The following is a 12717-nucleotide window of genomic DNA, read 5'->3' on the forward strand; positions in this document are numbered from 1 at the left end:
CCTGGCTCTTGCCAGCCCCCCCCACCCCGCCCGTTCATCTGCAGGTCGGTGGGGCCCGCCTGCCTCGGGGGCAAAGCAGGGAGGATACACGCCTCCCGAGAGAGGACCCAGCGGACCCCTGACCCCCTCGGTGGCCTCTGCATCTCCAGACCTCCAGCAACACTGGGTGTCCTAGATGCAGGAGTGGTTCTGGAGATATTTTTCAGGGCTTTGCTGAGAAAGCAGTTAAAGGACAGTTAAAGGATTCAGGTAAAACTGTCTGCGGGGTCTATCTGGGTTTGGTTGCACACCGGAAACTGGTGATTGTATTATGGAGGTGTTTGTTCTGCGGCCTATCAGGGTTGTCCAGAGAAACAACCGGTATACGTATGTATATAATAGGAGATTAATATGGGGAACTGGCCCCTGTGGTTACAGAGGCTGAGAAGTCCCCCGACCCGCCATCTGGAAGCTGGAGGCGCAGGAGAGCCGGTGGTGGCGTTCAGTCTGACTCTAAGGCCAGACGACGGGGGCTGATGGTGCACATCTCATTCCAAGGGCAGGAGGAGACCTGTGTCCCAGCTCGGCACACAGGAGGGGACCACATCTGGTCTTCTGCATTTTGTTCTGTCCAGGCCCCCAGTGGACTGCATGAAGCTTTCTCCGTCGCATGGAGAAGAGCCGTCTGCTCAGTCCGCTGATTGAAGTGTTCACCTGGTCGGGACGCAGCCTCACAGATGCACCAGAAAAAATGCTCAACCTGGGCACCCTGTGGCCCAGTCAAGTAGACACCTAACATTACCCCCCTCACCTGCGGCTGCTCGCTCTAGCCCAGAGGCATCTGCGGGGCCCAGCCCCCCCCAGCTCCTCCATGGCTGACGCCGGCAAGGAGATGCCAACGGATATGGGGTACGTCTGACTCTCATGGCAGGACCACCTTGACCAAGGTTTCTTGGAGACCTTGTGTCCTGGGACTGGGGCAGGAATGGAGATGGGGGCGCTGCATCACAGGCTGCCGGCCACGCGAGCTTAGCATGGAATGGATTCCATTTGGCTGACTTTGCTGTCTGGATGTTTCTATGCCATCATCCTGGGACTGACTTATAGGGTTCTTCCTCTGGTTTTGAACCTCTGATTCATTTTTCAGTGAAAAGAGAAAGTTCATTTATTTTGGTCCCATCGGTGATGAACTCTTGGGTGGTTCCACGGTGGTCCACAGCTCTAGGAGGTGGTGGGGAGGTTGGGGGCCAGGAGCAGGCTGGCTGACTGCTGAACGCCGCTCCATCATGCTGAGCGGGGTGGGGGAGGGTGTTGGCAGAGTCACACGTGTAGAAAGTACCCACCCGAGAAGGCAGGAATGAAAGTGTTTCCCTACAGCTTCTGGGGGAGGGGAGACCAGCTGACAGTAGCAGGGACAGCAGCACACTGCCCGAAGTCACCACGCTTGCCCTGTGGCATTCCAGTGAGTTTTTAATGAGTGCGTATCACCAGCAGTATGGTGGCCTGTGGGACACACATGGGGCCAAGCTCCTTAGGGACCTGCCAGTATGTTCCTGGTGAGGAATTTAGGGCTGGGGAGGTGGGCCTTCCTGCCTAGACGCCTGTCTGGTGGGCTCTCTGCTTTGAGCTCTTCCCTGTGCTTTTGACTCGGCGCCCATACTGAGCACTGCCCGCGCCTCCCACCTCCTGATTGCTCTTCCCCATTTCTCCCTGAACCCCCTTCTGGCCTCCCTTCTCCCCTTACCCAGTCATATTCTACTGGGTCCTTCAGGGTCAGCTCAAGTTTTATCTCACCCACAAAACGCCCCTAAGCCCTCCTTGCCTCAGTTCTGTCCATGAAATGGGACCAGGTCAGCTGAGTAGCTGCCTTCCATGGAAACACACACGGTTCCGGCATTCTCTCCTCTCCAGCCTCCCCTGCCAGGGAAGCCTCAAACCCTTGTCTGTGTCTAGCCTATCCCTGTCCCTAGTCATCAGGCCACGACTCAACAGAATAGGTGCTGGCCTTGACCTTCACCCCAGCAATGCTTCCAGGTTGCTTGGGGGTTGCCTTGCAAAATGCAGACCCTTTCTTGGGAGTGTGGGGGATTTGTCAACCAGCCAGTGGGAGTGAGAAGCCCCGGAGCAGGGGTGGCAGGGTGCGGGGTATTGGGGAGCAGGGAGAGGGCACTCCCAGTGTCACTGAAAGCCAAGCCTTGAGGAGGGAGCAGTTCAGGAGGCCCGGGGAACCCTGCATCCGTGGCCTGGGCCAGCTAAACACGGCACGTGCACAGCCGTGGGCAGACCTCCCAGCCGGCAGGCATCCGCACCCCTCCCTCCACCAGCAGCCACGAAACACACGCCACGAATCAGGCGTGTCCACGATCATGTCTCGTCTTTGTTGGGGGGGACCTCTGAGATGCTGCGTTCAAGAGCAGGAAAGGTTCTGGGGCCCCCAGCAGGGCAGCAGCCGTTTCTCACAGGAGGCTGGTCCCCTGCCTGCTCCGTTCCCCCCCTCACTCCGCTCGCTGTCCCTTCCTAAAGTCCAAGGACAACTTTTCCTGCAGTGGGGCAAATATCTGTGAATGACATTTGTTCTCCCTGGGGTAAAATGAAAGATATCTGTGGGTGTCACTTCCCAGTTCGGCGTGGAAAGGTCCTCTGCACCCTCGGCTGATTTTCCTGGGATTTCCACGGACACGGTTTGGGCCGGGGGCGAGGACAGGGCCCTTGTCACTGCCATCTCCTTGCCTTTGACTCATTCAGAGGCAGAAACCTTCCCAGCCTGTGATTTCTGGAAGGAAGCCTTGCTTCTGTCACCATCACCGCCATCATTGTCACCATCGTTATCATCACCAAATTACCCTCCCCCTCCGCCGGGTCTTTCTCTAAAATGGGGGAAGTGGCTGAATCCATTTGACCATGAGTCTTGAATTCCAACAAGATTTCCATTCCCCTCACTTGCTCTAAGACTTTTCTAAACAGCCGGTATAACAGGTTTTAGAATTTGATTACAGCACCATCTACTGGGTACTAGACTTCCCATTTTTCTAGGCCTTTCCGGCACATTGGGTTTTGCTCCTTCTTTCTGTTTTTTTTTTTTCCCGCCCCTCTGCTGTCCTCCGCTCTTCTCCCAGCAAAAGCACCAATTGTTAGTTTGAAAAGGTGCCATCAATTAATTCATAAAGGCGAGGTTCTAGTAAAATGACGAAAAGCTTACATCCCTTGCCAATAAATACTTACAAAGACAATGGCTCGCGCTTACCACAATGCATTTCATATAATTATTTCCTGGGATCAATAATCTCATCAGTGGGCTCGGTGATGGGGACATCACAGTAATGAATGGCTGCGTCCCGCGGCCGTCAGCAGTGCTGTCCTTAGCCCTGTCACCTCGGAGCTGCCCAAGGGCATGACGGGAGCCAGGGCTCTGCCGGCCGCGGGATTAATCATAGTTATCCCAACTCATATTCGTGTAATTTGCCTTCCTTATGCAGCCTGCTCCGCATTGATCAGCATGGATTTCTTGCTGCACAATAGGCCGCTCTTGCTGTCTAGAGGAGAGTAGGAAGGACTCCGGGTACGTGGCAGGGAAGGGACAAATTGGATTAGTCACGCTCAGGAAGTAACAAAAACTGAATCACACCAGAGCATCGCTGCTGTGTGTTGGCGGAAACCAGGCAGGGACTTCTTGGGACTCTGGGCAGGGCAGGAGAGACGGCCTGTGTGCTCCCGGGGGGCTCTGTAGGGACCAGTGCCCGCCACTGGAGGAGCCGGGAGCCAGGCCAGCAGGGGGAGGGGACTTGCCTGCGGGCATCCTCGGCTTCCCGGCCGGCTAAGGGGCATGGGCTGTACTTTTCCAGAGACCTGTTTGCAAAGCCCCAGGCTTTGGGGCCGCGTGTCCGTAGTGGTCATCGATGGAGGCCATGGCACTGTGGTCGCACCAGAGTGTCTCAAGTCCCCTGCAAAAGTAGCCAAGATCCCTACAATTGTTATAGCAAAGGCAACTGAACTCCTGAGTTTCTTTTATTTATGGGGTGGTGATGGGTTGTAGAGAAACGTCTGTATCTCTGCAGTATTTCCTTCTCTGACACAGTTGCCCCTAATTTGGTCTTGACTGGTCCCTTTGGGCAAGGACTGGATGTCAAGGTTCTCCGCGGGCGCAGAACCTTTCTCGACTCTGAGCCTCTGCGGGGGCCAGTCCCTCCACCCGGAGCACACTTCTCTCCATTCGTTCCCTCAAAGCCGAAGCCCCGACGATTAGCAGCCGCTAGTCTCTCGCCCCACCAGTCCCACTGACCCGGGTCGTCCCCGGATGCCAGTGTGTGCCACCTTCTGGTTCAGTTATTCTGCCCCATCCCTTCCCTACTGAGCCAAGGCCCTGCCTCCCCGAGGTTGGTGTCTTGTACGTCTGCAGCCTCGCACGGTCTTCCTGACTGTGGTTTGCCCCTTCACCCCTCCCCACGCTGAGGGTGCTGGGTGCTCGCTTTGTTCTAAGAGCTGGGGCTGTGGAGACAAGCAAAGTAGCGCGACCCTGTCCTCATGGAGCGTGCAGTCTACTGGGGGAAGCGGGCTTTGATCAGACAGCGCCCAAGTACACACGCGCGAGGAGAATGGGTCCTCCAGAGAGGTGCCACGCGTATAAGAGAAACTGACCTGATAGATCAGGGAAGGCTTCCTGGAGCAGGTGAGGTAGGACCTGAGTCTGCAGGTGGGGCAGAAGGATGGAAAGAAGCTGGGAACGAAGAGCTTCCAGCGAAGGGAAGAACACGGGAAGGGTTCGCTCGTGAAGGTGCTGGCAGCTGTGGGTTAAATTGGGTGTCCCCCCATTCCCCCAAATATGGAGAAGTCGTGACCCCCAGTACCTATGAATGTGATCTTACTTGGAAATAGGGTCTTCGTGGTTGTAATCAAGTTAACAAGCACCCGTACCAGAGTGGGGTGGACCCTTAATCCAGTCTGACTGGTGTCTTGATAAGGATGGAGAGAGGCCCGTGGATGCTGGCCGGTGATGGAGAAACCACGTGATGATGCAGGCAGAGATGGGGTGCTAAAGCCGCAAGGCCGGAACCCCGAGGTATGCGGGTGATCGCCCGAAGCTGGAAGGGTCAGCTCCCTGGAGCAGGTGGTGACGGACCCGAGTGTCCCGGCAGGGCGGAGGGAGGGAAGAATGGGGGCAGGCAGGTGGGCAGGAGGAGTGTGCTGCTCTGAGGAGACCCGGGAGGAGAGCAAGGGGGAGGTTGGTGAGATCACGGGGTCTGGCTGGGTGTGCTGAAGACAGGTTCCATGACCTACGAGTGGGGCACTTTAGGGAGGTCTGTCTGCCGTAGTTTGGGGGTGTCCTGGAGAGTAGGCCCGTGAGCAGGGAGCACAGCAGGCAGCTAAGGACGGATGGCTAGAACCGGCGTGGTGGGGGAGGGAAGCAGGTGGATGGGAGAGGTCCAGGGCAGTGGCTGGCTGCATGAATGAAGCAGAGATCGGGGCCGAACCACCTGCAGAGGAAGGGCGGACCGAATGTCACCAGAAATCCCCTGTGTTGGTGGAGCAGAGGGGCCGAGCTCTCCTAGGGCAGAGGGCAGGCTGTCACGTCTCCCCTTAGACAACGGCCCGTCTAAGTATCCCCAGTACTGGACCCACCCACGGTCTTGCGAGAGGTCGATGGAAGGCTGCCGGGCCCGTCTCTGAGCCTGCCTAGGGTCCCCTGGTGATGACAGAGCTGGTGCTGGAAGCTAGTCCTTGTCGGTCTGGCTGTCTTCTCCCCATGTCTTTGTCACCCCTCCTGACAGAGTGCCACCTGCATCTGTCAGCTCGTGTCTGCCAGAGGCAGTGCCAACCAAAGTGGTTCTGAATTCACTTTCCCTTCTCCGTGTTACTTTATCTTGTGGTATTATCCTCACCTTGACTCGCAGGTGAAATGGGAGATTTTAGTAAATACAAAAGGACACGCTAAAGGACACAGAGAGTCCGGTGAGTTGGCCACTGCCTCTCGATGACACCTCTTGGGGTGTCTGGCCTGAGCATCTTCAGAAGAGCGCGCTCACATAGAGGTCCCCACCCCGGCCCGGCCAGGGCTCCTCGGATGGCAGGTGGGGAGGTGTGGACGTGGAGCCTGGCCCAGTTACAGATGAAACGGGCAGGGGCTTGGCTCAGTCTCGGTCGGGCAGGCTTGCTGAAGAGTCTTCCCTTTATGGTGAAGAGGGTCTGTGGCCTTCAGGGGTGGCCCGGCGGGGTGGGAAGAGACGGTGACGAGACCCACATTCTGCTCTGGTCCGCCACCACACCCTCGCTGTCTTTTTTGTGTTTCTCTGGGCCTCAGTCTCTTTCTCTCTAACATGAGGAATTCGACTAAATAATCTATAAGGATATGTTTGATGCTAAAACGCGATGATCTTTATTATTTTATTTTATTTATTTTTTTTTTTAAAGATTTTATTTATTTATTTGACAGAGAAAGATCACAAGTAGGCAGAGAGGCAGGCAGAGAGAGAGAGAGGAGGAGGAAGCAGGCTCCCTGCTGAGCAGAGAGCCCGATGCGGGACTCGATCCCAGGACCCTGAGATCATGACCTGAGCCGAAGGCAGCGGCTTAACCCACTGAGCCATTATTTTATTTTTGAAGAAAACTCAGGAGTGTGTGTAATCCTTGAAAATTTGAGTTCTATCTTGCGTATCCAAGCCATGGAGCTCACAGTGTCCTCTGGGTTCTGACTTGGCCTTAGCTGTCAGCTGACATGTACTTCGGTGACATGTTCGCAGCAGATGATGGTCTTACAGGTGTGTTTGTCAAGGGAGAGCGAGAAGCTGCCATAGTAGAGCTACCCCCGCAGGGTGCCTGGCCTTCCCTTTATTCCTGCTGCCTCAGCCCCCAGCCCTCTGTATTTGTCAGCTTCAGTTGTAAAGATGTTGGTTAACACCCCCTGCCCCCAGACTCAGTGGCTTAAGACACCCTGTCATTTACTCTCATTATCTCCTTCTCTGGATCGGCTGGGGGTCAGCTGATGGTGGCCACACTTGTGCATGGGTCTGGGGACCTGCTGGGGATCACACAGGCTAGGCTGGGCTCTGGGGGTGGGTCAGCTCCGCTTCACTCTCCTTCTCATGGGGCCAGCGGGCTAGCCTGGTCCTTCTCATGGTGGCGACAGAGCAAGCCCAATCACACGAGCACTTGCCAAGCCCTTGGCCATGGCATGGCTGCTAACACTCAATCAGCCCAAGCAAGGCCCCAGTCCAAAGCCAAGCCGAGGCTAGAAAGGTGTCCTTTACGTCTTCACTGGGAGGAATTGCAAAGTCACAAGGCAAAGGGTGTGGTCTCAGGGAGGAGCACAGGATCGGGGCCCTTAATGCACTTTACGGGTCGGTGGACATGCTGATACCACCCCTCACTGCGTACTTGTACGTCCCTTCGCGCAGGGATGACTGTGGTTCTCATCAGGATCAATCTTGTTGAAACCGGGCTGTACTCTCAATGCACCCCCAATAGCACCAAGATACTGTCAGAGTCACCATCACTAACTCCCCCGGCAAGTGACTGGGAGCTCCCAGCTCCTCTCAGCCTCGGAACGGATCCCCTTGAGAGGGCGTCGTCACAGCCGCAAGTTTAAACACGGCTGGAATCAATTCTTCATTCCCGGCGGTGGACGTTCCTTTAGATTCACTTGCTTCCATGTGTTTTAGATGGTAGGATTTGGTTTGTTCGTCCTTTTTAATCTTTTTTAAATATGTAAAACATACACATGGGTCAGAAGTCAAAGCCGTATAAATAGGAGCACTTGGAGAAACCTCACTCCCAACCTCTTCCCTCCCCCTCATTCCCACGGATTTTCTGTAAAGAGGCCTTTTCATTAGTTTTTGATTATTCATTCCTGTGTACCTTCTTAAAAACTACGCCCCTATGTGCATGTGTATATATATATATGTAAGAATTTTTCCTTTGGTTATGTAAAAAATAACATGTCATACATACAAAGTTATGATAATCTATATAATAATACATTGTTGTGTATCTTGCTCTCCTTGAACAAAACTTAGGGAAATCGCTCCATATATTCCGTAGAGCTCTCCCTCATTCCCGCTGACGGCTGTGGAGTGCTCCCGGGAGTGCTCTGTGGTATGGAAGTGGCAGAATGCCTTTGCCGGGTGTGTATCCTGCGTCTTGTTGAGTCGTGTCATCAGGACACGTTTCACGAGTGTCAGGCACCATCCCCCGCCCGGCAGGTGTTCTGGTTTGTACTTTCGTGTGCAGCGAGTAGGGTGAGCACTGGCCCTGTGTCCGTGGTGATGTTTAGGAACATGAAATGGAAGTTCAAACCGTTATCCGATGACCTGAAATCCCATGGCCAGGGAATTTTCCGTTTCAGGGTGTGGTCCTCGTGCCATGTGGGGTGACTGGCTTGGATTTTCTGTGTGACCGCCGCAGAACTTCCCCTTCACTAGGGTACGCTCTTTCATTCTTGTGGGTCATGCTGTATCAGCGTCCCTGGGCGGCTGTCACAAATTGCCACAAACTTGGTGACTTAAAACCACAAAACTATTCTTGCACAATCCTGGAGACCAGAATGCCAAAACACATCCCATGGGCCTCGATCTAGGTGCGGACAGGGCTGGACTCCTTCCAGAGGCTCCCGGTGGGGAGCCATTCCGTGCCCCCCTTCCAGCTTCTGCTGGCCACCAGCATCACTTGGCTTGTGGCCGCCTCACTCCCATCTCTGCCCCTGGGGTCACTCCGCCTTCTCCTCTCTGGGCCTCTGTGTAAAGTCTTCCTGCAGCTCCTTCATCTAAGGATATGTGCGATTGCATCTAGGGATCATGGAAGAGTCTGGAATGATCTCCCCATTTCCAGATCCTCAATTTTTCTTAAAAAAAAATCTTATTCATTTATTTTGAGAAAGAGAGCAAGAGAAAGAGAATGTAAGTGGGGGGAGAGGGAGAGGGAGAGAGAGAATCTCAAGCAGACTCCAAGGTTGAGCACGAAACCTGATGCCAGTCTCGATCCCAGGACCCTGAGTTCATGACCTGAACCAAAATCAAGAGTCAGATGCTCAAGTGACTGAACCACGCAGGTGCCCCTCCCCATCTCCGGATCCTTAATCACATACCTTGAGATCCTTTGTGTGTGTGTTTTTTTTTTCCCTTCTCTCTGTTTGGCCACATTAGACAGTATTCACAGTTCCAGGGATTAGGGTGTAGATATCTTCAGAGGGGAGCTCACTGAGCCCACCACAAGCACTTTTGATTTGGGAGGGGACATGCGAAGCTCATGTCACACGTGGTGGCTGTGCTATGGCACCTGGGGCCTCTGCCTCCAGGTCTAGAAGATTCCCTGGGATCATTCTCCTGGGAGGATGATGCTGGGGAGATGCCTGTCTCCAGAACCAGCACAGTCCTAGGCGTCAGTAGCCTGACCAGTTGGCCCCCTGCCACTGAATAGCTTGTGGCTACTAGGTGTCTCCTGGCTTCGAGGGGAAGCTGGGGCAGTGGGTTCCGTGCAGTCAGATGAACCTGTGTCTGCTGGCGGCTTCTGATGCACTCGGGCTCCGTGAACTCGGGGTATTACTGATCTTCCCTGAGCCTTGATGTCTTTTTCTTGATCTCTTTTTTTTTTAAATTTTATTTATTTATTTGACAGATAGGGATCACAAGTAGGCAGAGAGGCAGGCAGAGAGAGAGAGAGAGAGAGAGAGAGAGGAGGAAGCAGGCTCCCTGCAGAACAGAGAGCCCAATGCAGGACTCAATCCCAAGACCCTGAGATCATGACCTGAGCTGATGGCAGAGGCTTTAACCCACTGAGCCACCCAGACTCCCCCTTTTCTTGATTTCTTGATTTCTTCACAGATCACTCCATAGTACTTGAGAGGCAAGGACAATTTCATTTCTTTATGTTTCTACGTCAAATCCTGCCTGGTCTCAACTTATCCACTTGGCAAGAATTCCCCACTGGTCACCTTGAGGCACCTTCTCTTTCTGGGGATTTTGTCGAGATTCTAGGGCATAAGAAACCCAGGGAAAAGAAGATGAGGCCATTCTGGTCACCACCCAGTGAGCCTTTTGCCCAGGTTCCTGGTAGTTTCTCCAGGTGGCTGTGCTCTTTCTGTGCCCCGAGGCTGTCATACCCTAGCAGCAAGGCCAAGCTCATGGGCACCCGGCCTCCAAGGGGCCCTGTAGGAGCAGCCTTCTTCCCAGTTCAACCTTCCCAGGGCACTGAGTGTAGAGTAGGAGGGACAGATGTCCTGCTCTCATTGAACCCTCAAAAGTGTGTCCTGCCCCAGTCCAGGCAGGCCTGCCCTTGTCCCCTCATCTTTCTTTGAGGCCCAGAGTCTCTCACACCCTGGTCCTCAGGGGTGGCCAGAGGTGCTCCCTTGGGCTGTGCAGGAACAAGGCTATTTGCAGTCAGGTGGCCTCCAAGGACAGCCCCACAAGCTCTATTCTTTACAGAGATTCAGCCCTAAAACCTACACTCCAGCCCACCCTGCAGGGAGTAAGGAAAGATCAAACTGAATAAATCTGGCTCAGCTGGGGACAGGGTGGGCACAGGGAAGAAAATTCCTTTTATTCCCCAGATTTTATATGGAAGAAACAAGGAGCCTTCCAGTGGTGTGGGATGTGGCAGGTGTTCAGCGCAGGCGCTCTCTCTCCGGCAGCCCACAGCCAGTCCCCACTGTAGTTCCGGGCCACAGCCCATGGCTGACACAGAACGACTCAAAAGCCTGCAGCCAGTCCCCGACAGTGACAGCGTCAGTAGGGGGCTGGCGCTCGCTCCCCCTGTAGGGACTTCCTGGAGGAGGTGGCGGATGGGGCGCCAGTTGAATCCCCAGAGAAGAAACGGCTCCGGTCTTGGAGACCATTTGGGAGGACTAAGAGGCCCTGGGACCGCGGTCCTTGGGGACAAAGAGTCAGCCTCCGGAAAGAATCTCATCGGTTATCCAGGAGGCCCTCGTCTTGGCTCCACGGAGATAAGACAGGTCAAGTGCAGTCCCGTGGAGACAGACCAGGAGGATGGGAGGCACCTGGCTCAGCCTGCTGCCTGGAGGGATTGTATTTTGTGACAATAGCCACACTTCTTTCCCTGGCATCTTCTGCCTCCCTCACCCATCCCCCAGAAGTGACAGCAGAAGGGCACAAAGTCAGATCACTAGCTTGGAATTTCCAGCCGCCTTGGTCTGAGCGTCTGAGCGTCTGAGCGTAGGGAGATCTTTGAAAGGATGCAGATCAACCAAAGCCAGTTTTCGCTACCCGGTGGCAGGATCCCTTCTGGGGGGATTGAGGGAAGAAGGGAGGGAGAGGGCTTTGGCAGTGGTGGGGAGGGAAGGGTCCCCTCCCCAGACTTGAAGCCCAAGAGCGCCTCCCATTCCCCCGGGGTTGAGCCCCAGAATAGCCCTTCACCCATCCCAGTGCCAGAGCTGAGGGGCAGAAAAGGCCAGGCATGGGGAGTCTGGGCCCAGGGAGTTCACGGGACCCAAAGGCACAGGAACGGCCAGCCGGCTCTGGGGTGCTGGGCAGGAGCTGTGGGCTGGAGGGCTGGAAAGGAAGGGGGAGAGCCACCCGTCAAGAGGAGGCGGGGGCACGGGAGGGTCCTCCATGGACCTTCAGCAGTGCTTTGGGAGCAAGACCGGCAGGAAGTGAGGACATCAGGGGTATAACAGATTCTCAGCCTCATATAAGCCCAGAAGAGCCCCATGCTGGGGCCAACCAGTGCCTAGTCAGCTAAAAATGAGTTTCGGGGAAAGGGGGATTCAAGATAGAAACTAGCTTCACTTCCTTGAGCGCAGGTTACATTTCTTCCTCCCCAGGCTTTGGGGCCTGAAGCATCTTCCTGCTACACCAGAGCCTAGGATTCCTATCACGAGAGTTTTACAGCTCCGTGTTTCTAGCAGAGAATTAATTCACTTTCAAAACCAGTTGCTTTTGGCCACTTAATTTTTGAAGAATGGAGAGAGGTTACAGACACACATACTCACACACACACATTCCCCCCAACACTATTTTCTGCAGAAAGGGGCACTCACTGCACACTTGCTGATAGCATTTTTAAAAGTGTGATGGTCTCATTTGACAACGAGAGTGCAAAAGGATGTTTGAAAATTATTTTCCTCTCCCCCATTACTCTCGCAAGCCTTTCCATGGGTTTGGGGCTGGCGGGGGTGGAGGATAGTCTTGTATTAGGGCCCCTTCTTACCTAGCGCAGCTCTGAAACGCCAGCCGGCAAGAAGAGAGATAGGAAAAAATCTGTATTTATAATATATGTGATATGTAGAATTTACATACTCACATTGTATATAAAAATTCGTTACTTAGAAAAGGATTGAGTTAATGACATAGTTGACATTTATGGCACATGTCCTGTGGCTGGGCCCCCTGCTTCACAAAGCAGGCTTCCTGTAACCCTCCAGACACACCCACCGTGGCCGTGGTGTTCGGCTGTTCACCGCTCTGTCTCAGGCCCGGGCTAGGGGCTAAGGATGCTGAAAAGAATGGCGTAGTCTGTGCCGTGCAGGAGCTCCGAGTGTAACAAGCAGGGGTAAGCCCATCTCCCTGCCCCTGCCAGATGGGCCGGAAATCACTGCATGAACATGGTTCAAGGCTGTGACGGCAGAGAGAAGGGAGCATCTCATTCTGCCTGCCAGGAAGGCTTCCTGGAGGAGGTGGTGCCTGAACTGGCAGTGAAGGGATGACGAGGAGTGTGTCAGCATGAAGGGCTATCAGCAAGGTGGCCAGGTCATTTTGTACAAATCCACCAGGACCCACTAACTGCCCACAGTTCTCA

Source organism: Neovison vison, chromosome 2 (genome assembly GCF_020171115.1).
Source record: "Neovison vison isolate M4711 chromosome 2, ASM_NN_V1, whole genome shotgun sequence".
NCBI classification, from domain to species: Eukaryota; Metazoa; Chordata; class Mammalia; order Carnivora; family Mustelidae; genus Neogale; species Neogale vison.